The sequence below is a fragment of the Podarcis raffonei genome, chromosome 3, assembly GCF_027172205.1.
Source record: "Podarcis raffonei isolate rPodRaf1 chromosome 3, rPodRaf1.pri, whole genome shotgun sequence".
Taxonomy (NCBI): Eukaryota; Metazoa; Chordata; class Lepidosauria; order Squamata; family Lacertidae; genus Podarcis; species Podarcis raffonei.
Window position 1 is genome coordinate 65162256 of NC_070604.1, and position 17928 is coordinate 65180183.

The 17928-nt window shown below is 40.0% G+C and overlaps 1 protein-coding gene across 3 annotated transcripts in view; it reads right to left on the bottom strand.

Moving 5' to 3' along the window:
• HIVEP2 (HIVEP zinc finger 2) overlaps positions 1 to 17928 on the bottom strand; it is a 136983-nt gene that overhangs the window by 83819 nt on the left and 35236 nt on the right. For 2 of the 3 annotated variants that reach the window (XM_053382069.1, XM_053382068.1), the window contains exon 2: positions 1696 to 1909. The exons of the other annotated variant lie outside the window; for it this stretch is intronic. The gene's annotated coding sequence lies outside the window, so the exon portion shown is untranslated. The remainder of the gene's footprint in view (positions 1 to 1695; positions 1910 to 17928) is intronic. 3 annotated transcript variants of the gene reach the window in all.

Sequence of the window (17928 nt, forward strand, 5' to 3'; positions counted from 1 at the left end):
CCCCCCCCCCCCGCCCCCCAGCATGCATTCAAAATTTGTTCCAGAGGGTCCCCAGTCATCTGGAGCAGATTTTAAGGGTGAGGGAGCCTGCAGGGAGAGGAAATGAAGGAGAAGGCCTTTTACAGCAGCAGAGACCTGCTCAAGCTTTGTTGGAGTTCACCCAATGATAGCTTTTCAGTGGCACTGAATCTTATGATACAAAAAACCACCTTAAAAGGAAAATGACATTTCTTTCAAATAGGGCTCATAGGACAATGGGAGGCAGGATCCATTCCTGATTCAATTATTATAAACAAGCAGAACATTGGACTGTGCCCTGAACTTTGTCATAGGATAAGACCCATGGGAGCAATGAACATGTTGCCCAAAAGTGGCATGTTAAAAGGAATGGGCTCGGATAGTGGATCCTATTAGAAAAATTACAGGCTGTTCTCTCCCTTGAAAACCAGCTTAACAGTTTTATAAATCGCCTTAATAAAGTAGAAGAAATTCTGTAAATCATATCAGATGGTATGAAATTATTAGTCACCCTAACGGAACTTCGGATTTCTCAATAGTGGAAAAATGAGCAACATTTTTCACTTCAAGGATAGTATATTTAAACAGGGGTACATCCCAATAATGGAAAAGATTTTCCTTCAACTAAAAATACATTAATTCCTAGGCACCCTGGTAATTTTATAGGAAAATGTTTTCTTTTTTACATGCGCAAAGTTGATGGAACTTTATCCAAAAGGCCACCAAGGCTGTAATCATATACCCACTTACCTGGGACTAAGTCTCAATGAACTAAAACAGAACCTATTTCTGAGTAGACATGTAGAGAATTGTGTGGTAAAATACTGTATTCCTATATTGTGTCATTAATAATGCAAACCTATGAAGAAGTAAACTCCTTTTAGTTCAGTGGACTCTACCCCCAGGTAAGTGTTACAATATTGTAGCCATAGAAAATTAAGTAGGGAATATCAAACTCTTAACTGAAAGTTATGGAGATAACTAGTGTTGCCATACATTTAAACATATTTTTTTTGTATATGGTAAACCAACAAAAATTATAAACTAAAAAGTGTTTCAAAATGTGAGTTACAGCAGCTGGAACATTATACCCACAAACCCATGTTTTTTGTTAGAGAATGGAGCTGATAGTGCCAAGGCATTTGAACCCCATATGGGACAGCTGCATATTCCTCCATTTCAGGGGGTTGGACTAGATGATCCTCAGGGTCCCAACTCAACAATTCTATCATTCTATTGTTTAAAGATGGCTACAACCATTCATGTTCTGCTTCTCAATATGAAGCCATATTCAATACGAAGCCATGTTTTTTTAAAAATGCAAAACTTAAAAGAATTTTGGAGTGTACTTGGCACCAAAATCCATAGGAATAAAGTCATATAGCCGATTCTTATTCAGAGTAGCCTTGTTTGAATTCTTCTATGTAATGAAAATTATATGGCTTTATGAAGCAGCCAACAGTAACTACTGACCCTCACTTACAGCAGAATGGAAGTCACTGTTATTTAGAACAGTGAAAAGATGTGTGTCTTTATCCCTGCACTGCAATAAGCAGTGGGGAGAATCTTTTTTGCCCTGCCATGCACTATTCTGCCTAACTTTCCTCGACGATGATAACATTGTTATAAATAAAAGTGCAAATTATTTTTAGCACCGAGATTTCGCTAAGCACTCACGTTTCTCTCCTGTGTGTAAACGCCGGCAGTTCTGCTTGCCCTAGTTTAACAGCCCTCTTTAGAAATATTCATTGGTGGCTTCTAGCTGATTTATCCCAAGCAAGTTCCCGGGAGAAGTCTGATGCTTAGTCTCTCCTCCAGTCTCCTATCAGCATCTCGCCTCTGTTGCCCCCTGTAATTGTCACCAGCATCCAAGAAAGCAGCAATTCATTTCCTACAGAACATGGGAGATAAAAACAATCAAATTTTAGAGCAGGGCAGGGCAGGGGGGAGGCCCACCAAAACAAAGTTTAACATAAAAATATTAGAGGGGTTCAAAACGTACACAATAAGTCATCAAGAAACTGGGAAGCTTTATGTGTTCTTTCAACAGAGTGAAGTCAACCCTACAACATTATCACAAAAAAATCTCTCGCCAGCAAGGAGATTGAACATTTTCCTCCTCCCACCTATGAGGATCTTGAAATACATGAGAGGAGCTAATGAACTCTAATCAGATGTCTTTAAAGGAGAATAATATTCGGTTCTGAAATATATATTTTTAATGAAATAATCCATAACATTTAGATTTGGTTATCTTTTTCTACAGCTTTATATTTTTCCTATTCTAACTCCCCCGCCCCCCAGTCTCTTATGTAACTTGTATCATACAAGCAAGGATGTCCAAGGTTGGAAAATTCCCAGCTGACCAAAAACAGGATTGAACTTGATGCCTAAAGACCATGGAAGGAAGATGATCCATGCTGTAATCTGCTCTTCGGCAAGGCTCCTTATACCATTTTTTGTCAAGCTTCCCTAGATAGAAATCCTGCTACCCAACAGACAGTGGTGGGGAAAGCCACCACAACTTGCAATGCACTCTGCCAACGCAACAACAGCCCTGGGTCACCTAGCTCCAGTCTCTGCTATTAGCCTCTTCTGCATTTTCGAGCCAAGATTCCTAATGTAGAAAGTAACTAGAGGCAGCAGCAACAGCAGTTTTTGCCAACCTTTTCTCTCATCTGCCTGAAAATTGGACACAACCGCAGCAGAATAGTCTGAGCAGGATATAGTTGGGTTGCGATTCCCATTGAGAATTACTAATTTGTTCTCTTTTGTAAAATAGAAGCCCCGCTCAGGAAGGAAATTCCATAACTCAGTGGAATTGTTTTCCTTTATATTCACCAGGTTATCAAGCACAAAACAGAGTCAAAATTGGCTGAGCCAGCTGGCAGGGGATTCCCTATGCCCAGGGAAAGCCATAGCTCAACCAGCACAGGCATGACATCAGCAGCTACCTCAGTCATCTGCCAGTCAAGCTCAGTTCAACCATCACTCGAATGGTGGGGTTGCTACATACCTACGGTTGCTCCTACAGAATAGTTTGAAGCATGCCTGTCACCTGCCTAAAGCAATCTTAGCGACTTTGTCACATAAATCTGCATAATTCTACATAGGAACAAAACAGCAGTTTTGAAGAGTATAGCAATGCTTCAGACTGCAAAAGAGATAAAAGTGGAAATGGACGCTATGTCCAAAGCACTGTCATACTGATGGCATCTAAGAAGGCATAGTATTTTGGAGCTGCAAAAGTCATCCTGTCTGGGACCCTTCATAGAGCTCACCATGCTCCTAAAATATAGCTAGGAACCTTCTCTCAAGGACATCCCCAATGAGCTTTTCACAGTTCCCTGTGCCCTAGCTCCTTTCTTGCCCAGCTGTCATATGCCAAGGCAGCCCTGCATCTCTCTTGCCCTTCCAATACCTTCACCTGAATTAAGAGTTTTGCACCTAGAAAGAGACTAGCCCCAACTGCAGGAATGGAAAAACATTACTAGGACACCACAGTCAAGCCCAAGTTCATTTTCTCTATCATGTCATTGGTTTCCCTTTCATTAATATAACTATGAAAACAATTTGACTGATTAGTCGCCCAAGCCTAAATTCAATTCCTATGTGGGGTTTTTTTAAAAAAGGGTAGAAAATAATCACAGCTACGTTGTACAGAGTGACTGAGTTCTCAGTGTTCAACCTTGAAAGCTAGCTCTTAGACTGAGTTGAACTTTGAACCTCCCATTTTCACTTAATTCTGAAATAGCACCCCTACAGAGAAAATGAATCTGGCATGCCATAAGCCAGAGAAGAGAGATGCAGAAGCAGCTAAATATTTATTAAGCATCAACATTGGTCAATTCTGCTTGTCCACTCTTCCTCAGAAACAGAAAAGCTAATACTTTTGAGTTCCAGAGTTCCAAAGACATGCCACTCCCAGATAGAGGAAAAACTGGTAGAAATAAAAGCTATATTAGAAGACTAACTTGTTTCCTTGAGATATGATGGGCACAACATGTCCACAAAGGAAGGGATACAGAGTGCGCTCTCTCGCTCTCTCTGTCTGTCTGTCTCTCTCTTGGTGCCATCCACAGTCTCTAACATTGACTGTGATGGAATAGGACTTGAAGCCATTTTGTACTCAAGTTTTGGAAGAGTATACAAGACCTTGGACAGCACCAAGGGGTCCTGCTATGGCAATTAACAAGCAACGTTGTCTCTGCTGGGAGCAAGAGCCAGCTGAAGCCTTATCTAGGCTGCATATGCATAGGCTGCACAGGAGCTGGCTAACTGACTAAACAGCCCTCACCTTATTTTGTAACCTTTGGGGCTTCTGTGAGGCTGCGAGCTCTGCCCAGCAAGGCCCTGAATAAGTTATAGGAGGTTCTGCCCCTGGGGAAGTATCCAAACATCTGAGTTCTCTACAGTGCCATGAAAAGCCCCCAGCTTGCAGATCACGATCCAGTCCTCTTTGGGATCAATAAGGAGCTGGCCCTTGCTCTGTTTATCCTAGAGCCATCTATTCATACTAGTGCCATCTCTCCAAAGGTCTTGCCTATTCCTGTTACTGGAGATCCTGGAGACGACAATGAACCAGGGACATTCAGCATGCTACACAAGTATTGCACTGAGCTTTGACCCACCACCTAAGAAGCAGAGAATTTTAAAATTAAAAGTAGTAAACTCCGCATTGGAGCAGGAGAGGCGGGAAGCATTTCGTGCTTTCCTGAAGAATGACACCCAGGGGAACAAAGGGAGCAGAGAGTAAGAAAAGCCAGAGGGGGACATTTATTTTTGGAAGAGGAGTGGGACCGTATTTGATGTCACTGTTTCACAACTGCTCTGCGCTCTGCTTACAAGGAGGCAGCTTTCAACAACAGGAAGCCTGAGGACTTTGAGCCCCAGGAGTGGGCGTATCAGCAGGCAAGTAATAATATGCAGAGAGCAGCACTGGCAGCGACTTCATCCCATCTCCTTCCAGCCACTACAAAGGCTCATGCTGGCAGGGCAAAGCTTGCCAGGCATCTCTCAACTCCCACAGGTTGAGGCTTTAGCGTTTGCTGCTCCGCAGGCAGTCACACGTTTCATGTTTCCAGTACCAGAAGGTGCTTGACATTTCCACTTTAAAAGCCAAGGTGCCCTAAGCCCCAAAGTGAAAAAGTTTGCCGTGATGATAGAGACACAAACCAAAAGAGGAGGCACTTGAGAGCCCAGAGAACTGGCTTCACCGCCACATTACAGGAACCTCTTGAAAACTGATACTTACGGAAGTAAGTGAGTAATACAAATTAACATGTGCTGTGTTGGGGGGCTTGGCGGTGGGAGGGGGGAGGCGTTACACAGCAACTTGCCCCATAACAATAGTGGAAAATACTTCCTTCATTGTAAAAAAAAGAAAAGAAAAAAGGATCTGATCTGAATTATAGGAATAGTTCTCATAGATCCTGATGTGTCTAGTGGGTAACTAAATCTTTGTTTGTCCTTGGAAGTCTATGACTATATATACAGAAAGCATCACACCACCCTCCAAGACAAACACAACCCCCTGGTCCTTTATTGTGGCCTCCCAGGTGTTTTGACACACACACAAATAAACACCTATTCCACTCATGGGTTGCTAGTGCACTGCCACACATGGCTGTGGTCTACCTTCAACTTCAGTGGAGCGGAATGGCACAGGTGCGTAAGCCTGGTGTGTTGAGACATCATATTTACTAGTTTCCATCCCCAAGGTATACCATGTCAGCCAGGTAAAACATAAGAAGTACAAGGCCCAAACTGAGTATTAGCATGCAAATGCATGTGTAACTTTCATAGAAAGAAGTTTCATGGTCCTAGCCCCTTCCTTTCATATGTATTATTACCTACAGCTTCAACGTAATTAGAAAGGGGTGGTGTAAAATGGAGGCGCACCAAGAGGGAGGGCACATTTATCTGCCATTTATCTAAACCCTTCCCCAAGTTACTCCTTCACCATCAACCCCAGTGGGGCTCCAAATGTGAGGATAAACCTTATAGTGAACCTTGTAAGAGGAGAGAAAGCAGTTTGGATCTATTTCAAAAAGAGAAGCAGGAAGTGAGGAAGGGATTAAGCATTCTTCCCTCTCTACTGTTTGTGCTGCCTCTTCCCAAAGCTCCTTTTGGGGTCACCCATCATGTATCTGGTACATGCAACAGCACATGGCCTGATCCAGCAGGCTCTTCTTATGTTCTTATATGAGAGTTACACGGCAACTATACCTAGTCTAAGAAAAAAGACAGGCCATATGAAAGACACATTCCAGCTAAATATATTACCATAACAGAAGTGCATAAAAATATGCTACATATTTTTTTTCTGAAAACTATCTTGTGTAATTTATTCAACCTTCTAACACATTAAAATTCCAAAATGCAGAACCCCAGGCATTCTGACCCACTACATCTGAGTATTATATATAGCTATTTATTTGGTACATGTAGAGTGTTTTCACAAAGCTCAAGAATCATGCATAGATACATTTTGAACGCTCAGCTGAAACCACAAAACTGATTTTTCCTGCTTGAGGTGGCTTGATCTCAGCTGATCCAATGTAATAATTTTACTCTATTACAATTCACCTGATCTACATGGAGCTTTGATTTCAGTTCTCCTCCTGGGATAGAAGAAATAATATATTTGCCATCAGATAACGTAATATATGGGGATTCCCTCCTGCCACTCAGCCTACACAGAATACTAAGTGTTCTCCTTTAATCCCATTTCCCAATACGTTTAGCTTGCTCTCTTGAGATGTCCTGCCTTGCTAACATCACCTCACTGACCTTGAACCCACAGTTGAATGTCCCTTTATTCTGGGTCCCCACCGTTCTTCGATGCTCAGCTTTAAAAATGATATATTAGCATTTCTACATCCTGTTTGCTTCTCAACTCAAAACTCCTTTCCCTCATCTTTTCCTTCATTCAGTCTTGCTGTAGCTTAAAGCCAGACATACCTCTCCCCCACAACCCCAGCATTTTTCAGCTTGCTTTCTCCAAGTTCATGGTAGATGGGAAGCTAAAACAAAAATAAACAAATCACAAGCTACAACAGCATCACACTTTTGTTTTGCATTCTTTCCATTTCTTCGTATTTTATCATTGCTGGTCATCTCCATATTTGCATCAGTTACATATGTTTAGCTGTCATGGTGGCACCCCCCCCCGCCCCCGCCCCGCAAGCATTCTGTGGGCTGCAGGTTGCTGTAGTTCTGATAATTGCCTGCTAGAAATCATTAGCTTCTTCCCATCATACAAACCCAGATCTATAGCTCCAAAGATACCCAGGGAAGAGGAATGACCAGGAAACTACAGTGGTACCTCGGGTTAACTACTTAATTCATTCTGGAGGTCCATTCTTAACCTGAAACTGTTCTTAACCTGAAGCACCACTTTAGCTAATGGGGCCTCCTGCTGCCACCACACGGCCGGAGCACGATTTCTGTTCTCATCCTGAAGCAAAGTTCTTAACCCGAGGTACTATTTCTGGCTTAGCGGAGTCTGTAACCTGAAGCATATGTAACCTGAAGCGTATGTAACCTGAGGTACCACTGTAGTTTTAAGTCTAATGTAGACACGCCATGTATAATCTATTTTCCGTTCTTTCCCCCCCACTCGTGTCTCTTACTTTCCCCCCTTTCCTTCTAAAGCAATTCTCATTGGTTCATCATCTTCATTTAACCCTGAGAAATGGATCTGTGAGCAGGTTCAGAAAACCTGCTGTACTCAGATTATAATCCCAGCTCCCCTGAAGGAAATTGCTGAACCTGATTTTACAATGTACAACTCACAAGGCCCCACAACCAATTCATATCGGATGTATGTTCACTATAAGCAAAGAAGTGAGGAGGAAGATGCCGAAGGAGCCACACGGTTAATTTTACTACAAATATTTTAAATCACACTATTTGTCAATTTGTTTATTCTGAACAGAAACCACAAGTGCAGTATACAGAAATTCTTATTAATGGGGGGGGTTTTCAGTTCCAAAGGTACTCAGTTCTTCAAAATGACCAAAATTCCATATTGTTGTTGTTGTTGTTGTTGTTGTTGTTGTTGTTGTTGTTAAATCTACCTTGGGACTTCTTAAATGCTGTGTTCCTGCATGTGCACAGGCTGCTTAAATCCAACAGACTTTGATGAAATCTGGTCCACCAAACTATGCCCAGGTCCACAGCTTTGACATGACAAATATTACTACTACTATTATTATTATTATTATTATTATTATTATTATTATTATTATCATCATCATCATCATCATCTATATACCACCCTTCATCAAAAGATCCCAGGGCTGTTAGATAAAATAGTCATGATGATGGTCTTCCACATGCAGCTATGGATTTTCCATCATTATGTTATATAATTTCCCCAGCCACTCTGGGTGGCTTCCAACAAAATATTAAAATACAATAGTCCACCAAACATTAAAAACTTCTCTAAACAAGACTGCTTTCAGATGTCTTCTAAAAGTTCTTCAAGAGAAGCTAGGCCAAGTCAAACATGACATATTTGCACCCACACTGTTGCTTTTTCCAAAATGATCTTGCAGGCACATACACAGTTACAAACAATTCCACAAAAGTTACTAGACCACAAAATATTTTATATGCTTGGCTGCGTGTGTACACTTATGTTAGCAATTTGTGGTCTTTAAAAAACCAATGTAGTAAGCTTTGCCTGTTGCCTAGCAGCAATTCTTACTCGCCACAGGTGACCAGGCAAGTGGTTTTTACAAGCCTGCACATAGATATGTTACGCAGGAATCAGAAAACTTGCTGGAGTCGGATATGCAAGCAGAATATGTTGTCTCTACAGAGTGGAACTTGCACATTCCACTGCAGAAATCTTACGTTGCTCTATGCCTATGTAACGTCTTCATACTCCCTTAAAAAGCACACAAAACATTATGTCAGAATGAATCCATTATAGCTCCTGATATTATTCTTCCTACCGAAGAGTGAACACAAATAGAAAGTTTAGTGACTGATTTTAGTGTTTGGGACGTATATAGCAACAGATTCTTTTCAAAGAACACAAAAGAACAGAGATTCCTATTCATCTTGCAGTTAACACTTGTGTTACCCTAATGAAAACAAAATGACATATTCTACTTTATTGCACATTCTGGTGCAAAAAACAGCTGCAAATACATCTTCATTTACTCAACAAAGCCAGATTTATGTCTGCCTGGTTAACTTACTAGCACTGGCACTCCATATGCTGCTACTGCAAAAACCAGAGATTCTCCATCTGGCTGCTTTGAAACCCTGACATTCTCAACGAGTCCCACCTCTGCACTGCACACAATAGACCAGTGTCAGAATCAGAAACAGAAACAGAAATACTGTAGAGTGTCAGGGCACTATTTACTTGTTTCTAGCTTCTGTAACAAAGAAAAAGAAAGAAACAGACCACTGGGAAGATCTCCGCTTCTCAGCCAGGGATGGCAAGAGGAAGCCTGCAGGAGGCAGAGGGAAAACAGCAAGGAGGATACGATCAGCAGGAAAGCATTGTGTCTCCGGGAAAAATACATTCCTCTTCTTCTGTGTACCCTTGCCTAAACCTGCATATTTTGGGCAACACCCCATAATCTCAGGGGCTATTTTTATTATCTTGAGCTCATATTTCAGTGTTACAGCCAAATAAAATGTGCAATGTTGTTGGTTTTTAAATCCCTTTATCGTGTCAGTATCTGCAGTTTGTTCTAAATGATGCGGGGAGGGAATATGTCTACAGTACTATGAAGACCAAGGGGAATGTGTAGGTCACATCACATTTTGCCAAAGTACACAAACTTTTATTCTAGATTAAAAGGATTAAATAGAAGTAAAGATTCTGAATGCTTACTTCCTGTTCTTCCCCCTCCCCTCCAATACACATACACACACACACAACCCTAACCTCTCCTTCTGAATGTATTAATAATACCTACACCTTGAACACAATTGGTCCTTCCGTGTTGCCATGGAACTGAAACCTTTGCAGCTTAGATGGCGATGTATTCCAGGGAGCAGGCTGTTCCTACACTTCCTATCACAGAGGTAAAATCACTGCATACCATTAACTCCTTTCGTATCACAAGCTTCTTGTCTGCACATCGCTTCGCATGCTCCCTGCCCCTCCTTTCTCTTCCACCTCAATAAGCAACATATATCATGCTTAGCTTGTCTTATCTCATCAAACGTTTTGGAAATACAGTGCAGATAGCATCATGCTGAAGAGCACAATTCTCTCTCTCCCGGTTCAGGTAATCACTTCAAGTTCGACTGCAGTTTAATTAGTCACTTGTGTCAGTCATCTATTAGATGGATAGAGAATCCCTCGCGTGCTGCTGAGGAGACTGTGACTTGTCTGGTCCTGCTCTACTGGAGGAACAGCAGTTATTGAGGTCCAAGTATATGGGCTGGGTTCTTGCACATGTGTGACCTACCGACTGTAGCGTTGGCCCTTTTGGATCATAACACCGGACAGGCAGGGATAGGTTGGTTTGGTCAGAGGCTGCGTAGATGCCTCCTTGAGAAAAGGTCCGTTCCAGCCACTCTGAAAGAGAGGGTTGAGCAGCCTCTCTTGAAAATCCGTCCCTAGATGCGGACTGAAATAACTATTTGGATGCTTGAAAACAATGCCTTTCTTGACAAAGTGCTCAAGTGGGTGGTTGCTCTACAACTTCAGGATATCCTTGTTAAAACAGGTCAATCTAGATCCATTTCCACTAGGTTTCAGCCGTTTTGGCAACACCACTGTTGAGGGGCTATTGCTATGGCCCTGCCCCCTTGAGCAAGCCTCTGCAATTCAGCGGTCTTATTGAAAAAAGGAGTTTTATGGATCCTAGTCTCACAGTCAGAATGTTAGATTTTCCTATGTACAGATGTTCTGAGCAAGTCGTAATTTTACAATTAAAACCAAATGTTGGCGATTCCTTCTTTCATTTTCCAAGAAGTCTGTGACGCAAGTGTTGCGGGTTTGAAGGCAGTAATCCTCCAAATCTTGTTTTATATTATGTGTTATGAAGAACATACTGTATTAACAGTCCTGCCCAGGTTTTCGGCTTCACTGTTTGCCCAGCATTCTCACTTTGGTTATTGTCCAAAACCGATTAACAAAACACTTCATGCTATGAAGGCATGCAGAATATTTGCCGTGCAAATGTGGGCTTCTGTCTTTCTTATAGTTCTCAACGATGGATTCTGTCTTTCAGAAGTTTGAAATTTACTGAACAGAGTTGCCTTTACATGAACCAAGTATCTGCCTTCCCATAACTGCTGATTTGGGTCACTTCCAGAAGGTGGACAAAAGCACAAAAGATTCACAAAATGTTTACGGTATGCGTACCCCTGCATACCCCCAGGAAAAAAAGCACTGCTTTAGGTGATTAAGATTTCATTACACAATATTTAAAGACTCTAATTTCTGTCTTGAAAGCAGGGAAGGGGGAGTAATTTGCTTTTATTTGAATTTTAATGAGACTAGCCAATGCTGACTTATCAAACCAATGTGTAAACCAAAGCATAACTCTCCTTCAGTATTCACACATCTCCGGATTTTGCAATGCAGTTCTCTAATCAACCAATTTGTACAAAAATGCGTATATCAGGGTCAAGCATATATAAACACTTGCGTGTGTGTATTTCTGAAAATAGCGTACAAAAATGGGGGCAATTGCTTACAAAAATGTGTCTGTTACCTGAAATGGCATACACAACATTTTCATGATTTTATTATTATTATTATTATTATTATTATTATTATTATTATTATTAACTGCTGTGGAAATACGGAGAACAAAATTTAAGACTGGATAAATGAGCAACTGAAAGAAATCAAGATTGACGGAGCTGTCTATCTCTACTTGTACACCTATGAAGGGGAGGGGTTAGAACTGTTCTTTCACACATGGCATAATTTGTAATTTACTAAAGAGACTTTCTCGAAGTGAAACTATTCCAAACACCTTTTGGTAACAGGAGGAGACAAGTTCTTCTGAGGGCATGATTTTTTTAACAACTGCACTTGTGCAGATTGGTTTCCTGTAATCTTGTGCAATGCAATATAGATAGGCTGCCAAAAGAAAACCCATTCCTGCCTTTCCCTTCTGCAGGCTTTAGCAGGCAAAGAAGAATTCAGGAGTATGAGCTTCGTAGAGAGTGCCAAATATGCAAGAATACAAAGCTTTTGTCTTTTATATAACTTCTTATCTCTGAGACCTCAAACAAACCCTAACCAAAAGTAAAACTGCAGCAGGTACGATATTCTGTATACCATCTGCTTAACAACACAGATGGCTTAGAAGCAAATAACACAGAATTATGCTCTCTGCAGCTGGCTGCCTCTTAAATACAAATTTCTGTTCAAGACTTCTTTCCTGCTACATTGTGAACTCTTGCGTGCAACAGACAACAGTCAAGACATATTTCAGTACTTCCATTTCATACTATTTTTTTATTTTTTTCAAGTCATAAAACAGAGGGTGACATCCATTGTTAGTCATTCTCAGAGCAGACTCAGATTCCATCCATTTCAATGGGTCTACTCCAAGTATGACAGACATGGACTATTTAATCCCAGAGGCATATTTCCACAATGAAATAAAGTGTGACTGCTGAACCCAAGCTCAGAAAAGACAGGAATGGCTACAGATCCTACTCATCTCTTTCAACACATATAAAAAGTATTTATTCTAATATCCACATACCTAGTCTAAATAAGTACATTTTTAGCCAGGCAGGCATACACATGTATGCTGACATGGGGAGGAAGTCTCAGTTGTTACACAGACATAATGTTTAATCACAATTAGTCCTAGCAACAGTTCATTATCTTAACTTTGGTTAAGATCCCAAAACATACAGTGAAATTCTGATATATATTTTTATGGATTGCTATATTAAGCCCTGACCTAGAAAAATATAAGGAGGCATGAGAGGTCCTTGCAGCTAGAGAAGCTGAAAAGGTGGAACAATGAGTTCACCAACTGCCATTGTGTCGAAACTCAGCAAAGTACAATTTGCCAAAAGAACACTTTGTCTTCAAACCAGGATCCCAAACCATATCTTGATATTGGTTTATATTGCCCATAACTGCCAACTATGGTCTTCTGATAACTTGAAAACACATGCGGGGGGGGGGAGATGGCGAGGTCAAGTGGAAGTATGCTAACCCAAGGTTTGCTGCATACTCCATGCTGTCAGCTCATGCCGTCCAACTGAATGAACTCTTTGTCTTAACAACTTCAAGCTATGGTTTTACATTATTCTTTTCTTAACTAATCTTTACATACCATTTAGATATTCAGATGGCATTATTAATAAAATTTAAGTAGTACAAACCAAGGTTAAGAATTATATCTGCATCCTAAACTAATATTACAGACTCTTAGGCTGGGGTATTGTTTAGGGGATTTTGTTGGAGGGGGGGTTGCCGCTGTTATCAATATTAATATTAATCTTTATTTTAGATCTTATTATGGGGAAATTGCTTTATTTGGTTGTGAGCTTTTGATGTTTTATTTATTGTTTGTGACTACTTTTGTTACGTTTGTAATTATGTAATTTTTTCACGATGTAAGTCACCTTGAGTGTGGTTTGAACTATGGAAAAGTGGCATACAAATAAAATTATGTAAGTAGGGAGGTAGGCATGAAACTATATCAGCCATATGAATTGCAATAGCTGAGGAGAGTTAAAAACGGTGCCAAAATGTTTGCCTGCAAGGCGACTCTACATAGGAAATTTAGTGTGCATGTGTGCCACAGTTCACATCCAGGATCGAAATGAACTTTCTTCACTATTTAAGACAATATACCAGTCCAGTGGTGCTGAAAGTTTAAAAATGGTGGGGAGAGAAAACGACTGCCTCCTTCCCTCACCCAAAAAGGAAACTGCTACAGGTGAGGGATTCTGAGGCCTCCTGGCTCTGCTCTCAAAAAACCCCTTGGTACTACCTTACCTACAGTGCATACATAATCAAATTACTTTACTGTTGCTGTGTTGTCCTTGGGTAACCCCTACCTTGCTGGGAATTCTACAGTGGGTAACTCTCATTCTGGAGGATACTGTATATTTCAAATACATAGGAAAGAACTGATATAATATCCCAAAAATGCAAACAATTTCTTTGAGGGGGCGGAGCAGAGTCAACTAAATTAGAGAAGATTTATCCTTTAAATTCCTTGTTTCAGTTTGTTTGCTTTTATACTTTTCCCAGACTTTAAGATGAAGAGGACAGAAATATAGTCAAACTCTCAAGGAAGAGTCTGCTTTAATTATAAATTCAGAACTTTCTAGAGTTTAATTCTGCTTTTGAACTAAGCATTCCTTGTTCTCTTCTTCCTTTTTTGTTTTTAATTAGAAAAATGTGTTCACTAATGTGTCCCGCTCTGCTTGTTTTAGAGCTCCATTCCTTTAACTGTTAGCTTCTTACTGCAATTTTTCAAGAAACATGATCACAAACTGGCCAAACACGAGAACAGTCTCAGTCCTCAGATAGCCTCAAATTCAGAGATAAAACCAATATTAAACTGCACAGGCATCTGTGACAAGAAACCCAAAGAAGAATCGACATCTCTGAGAACAGCAGAGATCCACCAATTTGTCCCCTATCTTCACCAGAGCAACTGCCAATTTTTATTAAGGAGAGTGACAATTCATTTTTTTATTATTTTTAATCTGACGTCACTAAGATACAAGACTGCTATTTAAAGATCCAAAGAAAGGGGCATGTGATACATCACAGCATGACCTGAAAGAAATATTTTTGTTTTTGAGGTTATGCCATTTGATAGTATAGCAACTAGAACAGCAACAGAATCACAATAGTAACATATAGAAATGTAAGTGCCTGTCTCAATGTTCCATCTGCAGACTGTTCACAATATTGTCCTCAAATGCTGATTAAACTTCTAATTACTGCAAATGCTCAGAAAAAGCATAGTGACTACCACTCATCTTAACTGGGGGCATAAAACTAACCATAGGGCAATTCCATCTCATGCTGCAACTTATACTTATCAATATGGCTACATTTGCATAGCAGAATGCAGCATACATACAGTGGTACCTCTGGTTACATACTAAATTCGTTCCGGGGGTCCGTTCCTAACCTGAAACCGTTCTTAACCTGAGGTACCACTTTAGCTAATGGGCTTTCTGCTGCTGCTGCGCTGCTGGCATGCAATTTCTGTTCTCATCCTGAGATAAAGTTCTTAACCTGAGGTACTACTTCCGGCTTAGCAGAGTCTGTAACCCGAAGCATTTGTAACCTGTACCAGTTTTCACTCTGTCAGCCTTGAGCTGCTTCTGAATTCATTGTTGCATGTGGATGTGGTAGGGTGATTAGCAGCCCACTTCGCAAACTTCTTCAAAGAAGAAATGCTGTCTTTGCATCAATATATTCAACAATCCATGCCAATTTTTATTTATTTATTTATTTATTTATTTATTTATATTTTTATTATTATTTTGCAACACATCACACACACGTCTGCATTTGTCAGCTATGTGCAAGCCCTTCTGTCAGGGGTATGTTAGGTTTCTGTGTCGACGGAAAACTTTCCTTTTAAAAAGTCAACAACAAAAGCAGAGAATGATTTAGCCCTCCAACAGTCACTGTAGTACATCTTTGCAAAGCAAGATTTCCTTTTAATTTGTGGAGAGAGAAAAATAACCACTCTCATCCATTAAGTATATCACAGGAAACATATGGAGCTATGGCATATGGTAACATTGCTTGAAATGTCTGCTAAATTAATTAAAAGTATACTTTAAAAACTAATTCGCACACACATAAATTCGAGGTTGCAGATTTTCACATACACAGAAAGTCATGTTTCTGTTCTCCCCTGCAGCCCCACAACACACACCAAATCTGTTCCATATGGTTCCCCCAAACCAGGTTTGGGGGTGCATGTGTGAGCTGCAGAGGAAGAATCCTGTTGAGGGATTGTAAGTCTGCTCTCTTCACCTACAGACACTGTGGGGTGCAACAACCATGTGTGTGTGTGTAGACACACACACACACCACTTTCCTTCACCCTTTTACATACTATTAAAATACTACAAAGATACATTTCAGGTATTAATTTGAGAGTCAACACCTCTTTTACAACTCTTGTGGGCTTTCAAATTATGTACACAACTGCATCTTAAAGCAGCACATACAGATCACAAGCTTGTGTTTTACAAATAGCATAATCCGCTTTTATCATTCGCCGTGTTCTACAAACGTTAACGTAATGTTGAAGTGAAATTGAACACCATTAAGTAGCCAGCTGGGGTAGTAAGACTCACTCGTTCCGCACAGGAAACAGAAATGGGGCAAGTTTTGTTTGTGTATATGGTTGCATTAAAAAAAATAAAATTCTTTTCTGTCAGATATTTAAATGACGTTTTCTAGTGATTGCTCCTCCCAAAGCGATTCCTTTCTTTCCACCCCTTGACATCCCTTCCTTCAGATTTTTGTTTGTTTGGTCAGCTGAGTTCTGCAGAATTTTATTCCAGACATGTTTCAAGGTAAACTTTTCCTCAAGAAACTATTAAGCAAGTCTATTGAATCTGCTCAGCCTCTCAATAATGCTGCTTAGACCAAAATAGTCCTTTTCTCTCAGTCAGCATTTCTGGCTGAGTAGGTCTACTGCCTCAGTTTCAGAGACTGAAATAAATGAAGGCTTTTTGGCACTCAAGTTGAGAGGGTGAGAATATTATTGTGCCTTAATTCACTGTTACTTTGCAACATGTCAGGAGTAAAAGACCTCCTCCCCGGCCCCTGGAATATATTTTAACTTACTTGATGAACTTATATCACATTTTCCAATCAGACCAGCTGACGGGGGGGGGGGGGATGTACAACAAACAAAATTGAAAAAATAGGGTTTTTTATTATATACATGCTTATAAAGCATTTTTTAACAGACAAAAATACAAAGAACAAACCAAACATAAAATACAGAGGAAACAACATTGACAAGACAATAACACAGTACACCAATACCCGACAAATAAATCCAAAGAGCAAAGAAATACACATAAAGAAGTTGGTAAATATGACAGAATGACATTATTGGAAAATATCTTACTATTATCTTGTTCTCTAGCTAGAGTGATTGCAAAACTATTTTTGTGAAAGCAGCAAATCACCATCATTGAGCCTGTAGATAATAAAATACATAGATTAAAATATCAGACTATAAAAAAATTAGAACAAAATTCAAAGGCCTCCTGTAATAAAACCAATTTAACCTGGCATCTGAAACTGAACAGGGACAATGGTCGCCTGATTTTTAATGGGAGGGAGTTGATTAATCGCTCTTGTTGTTTCAATATACCATAAATTTCCCTTTTTAATTTATAATAATGTAAATTATAAACATAGTGTACAATCAAGGTTAAAAACAGATTTTCAGAAATAAAAAGGGAAAGGGAAAAATGCAAAATAATTGAGGTTTTATGTAGCACATAGCAGTATTCAAACTTCTGCACAAGCATTGTTTCAAACTTCTTTTTTTAAGGAATTGTTGTCAGACCTTGGAACTCAAGCTTACAGCCCAGTGCCTTGGATGCCTACTCAGAAATAAGTTCTATTGTGTGTGTGTGTGTGTGTGTGTGTGTGTGTATGTTCAATTTGCTAATTTTATAATGCTATAGAGTTTCAACCTTAACTTTTAACTTTTGAATAATCTGGCAAAACCATAAAACTGTTCAGCAGAGGAAGGAGTGTTGATAATTACCCCAACAACCCCATGAAACATCTGATGACAGCATACATTTTACCACATAATTATATACTATTGCACAACATATGCCCATCTGTACTCATTAGTTTCATTTCTCCAACAAATTTCTGTAGAAAGACAGTTGCCAGTGCCAGTTCATACATATGTAAACTCTTTGACTTTTATCCTCAAT